Source organism: Dinoponera quadriceps, unplaced genomic scaffold, assembly GCF_001313825.1.
Source record: "Dinoponera quadriceps isolate SergipeBrazil2010 unplaced genomic scaffold, ASM131382v1 scaffold8542, whole genome shotgun sequence".
In the NCBI taxonomy this organism is placed as follows: domain Eukaryota; kingdom Metazoa; phylum Arthropoda; class Insecta; order Hymenoptera; family Formicidae; genus Dinoponera; species Dinoponera quadriceps.
This window is the reverse complement of record NW_014562348.1, coordinates 1-2,053: the sequence shown is the minus strand read 5'-3', so window position 1 is coordinate 2,053 and position 2,053 is coordinate 1. Positions and strand designations below refer to the sequence as shown.

General features: G+C 37.8%; 1 long non-coding RNA gene across 1 annotated transcript; it reads right to left on the bottom strand.

The window, feature by feature from the left end:
- Nucleotides 1-6: 6 nt before the first annotated feature.
- On the bottom strand, nt 7-2,047 carry LOC106751092. The gene is made up of 3 exons (XR_001375012.1): nt 1,949-2,047; nt 1,147-1,380; nt 7-1,063 (listed from the first exon to the last, which is right to left on the bottom strand). It is a non-coding gene; the product is annotated as an uncharacterized LOC106751092 (long non-coding RNA).
- Between the last annotated feature and the right edge of the window lie 6 nt (nt 2,048-2,053).

The following is a 2,053-nucleotide window of genomic DNA, read 5'->3' as shown; positions in this document are numbered from 1 at the left end:
TATCTTCCGTATTTTATAATAAACTACTTCTGTTTCCACACGATAGCTGCTTGCGTAGACACACACATACCAATTTTATACAGAGAGATAACAATTTCCTAACTTATACTGTTTTTCGTGTGTTATATAATAATTAAGTGAAGATAATTTTCAGGTCGTTAGGAGAAAGTTTTTATTTTATCTGGAACTGCAGTTTACATAACGTAAAAACTGCTTAAAACAGCGTGAAAATTTGTTTGATAATTTTTAACAAAATCTTAATCTCCCTTTTGCATTCTTTTTTCTCAATACATCAGTTTAACACCATATATAACTGATTATCAACAGTTAAATATCATGCATCTGTAGTTGGACGAGATCCACGCCAAAGGAACAGAGCTACTACTTACCCACAGTTGTCTCGAGATTCTTAATTAGTAAGCACTATAAATTCATTCCTTCCTTGGGCAGCATCAAGAACTTCTTCAGCAATATCATGCTAATGCAATTCTTTCCGAGCACAATGATTATGTATGTCACCGGTTTTTTGGTGGTAACAGTGAGCGTTCAACCAGCTTGAGACTTTGTTATGAGAACTTGTATTCTGTCATCTGCGATCTTTTGTGCACCCACTCGTGCAACACTTACGTGGAGAAATTGTCTCCTCTGCATTTTTCACGTTGCTAATTTGTTCCGTTATTACGATTTTTTGCGATATAATGAGACAATGTTAAGACCGCGGTGGATACGATCACGGCCATATAACTCCTCGATCGTATAATCACCGCTCGATTGCTGCAACTTTAATTCTCAGCGCTTCGTGTGTTGCACCATAACTCACGGTCTCAGAAAATTGACCGGTGATTATCTTACTATGGCTGCATTTAGTCGTCGACCGCTTGCGTGTTCAACTTGCCTCTGTACAGTCGTTTTACAAAGCCTTTTACAAAGCCTCTCCAATGCTGTTGACGCTATAATAATTCGTGGCTTCGCGACATTGAAGTCATTGACACGTTGAGTACTTTTTTGTGCCTTTTTGAGTGACTTTTTTGTCGAATTGTTAATTGTTGTTTAGTTTGATTTGCTAAAAATGCGAAATTCAACCGGACAATTCACGAAAGTACCAATTGATAGAGATATTTCGATACTAATCGTAAGATGGCACACCGAGAGAAAATAAAGTTGTCCTTAAGCGACTTCTCCATCTCGATGGAGCTCGTTCTTTGGTACGTCGGGCTGTGGCCGGATGCGCTGTGCACGTTCTGTCGTTATATTTGGATAGTCGCCACCACCATGATACAGATTTGCCAATACTCCTACGTCATTCGCCACTTCAAAACCGAAGATCTGTCGAATCTGACGGACACTTTGAGCCTCACTCTTGAGTATACCGTGACGTTTCTGAAAATCATTATTTTATGGTTCAATACCCGGTAAAAAGATATTTCTCTTTTACTTTCATGTCTCGTTTAAAAGTGGACATATATATTTTCTGAGAAATCATATTCCTTTGATGACATTTCTTTGATCAACTTTGATTCTTTTATTAAACACGTTGACTGCCACGGAACTTTTCACGATTCTGGTCTAAAAAGCCAATTTGATTTAATCAAGTAATGAAGCGACGAGATAACTCGTAGTTGGCGTCCTGGACAAGTAAACAACCTACGAGATATCTCGCAGTTGGCAGTCAACGTATTAATTTACTAAAGTAAAGAGCCCCAATAAAGAGCTCCCAAGTAAAGAGCCATTCAAAATTGATTGATATAAACAGAATTTTAATTCTAAAATTCTGTTTTTCAGTGTTACGTAATTCTAAATGTATCTTTAACTTCGTTGGCCAACATAGTCAGTGCAATACGCTGTGATAATGTCGATATACATTCTAAGTATTATCGAACAAATCAGATAACTTGATTTATATTATTAAATGCTGATAGAATCAGACTCGCTTCGTTATGGAACTTACCCGTCAGTTCAGCGCGAATTGTTCATTCACCGTCGCAAAACACATGGATAGCGTAAACTGCCGCAGTATATTTAACGATGTCCTAGCTACAATGGCCACGGGTTG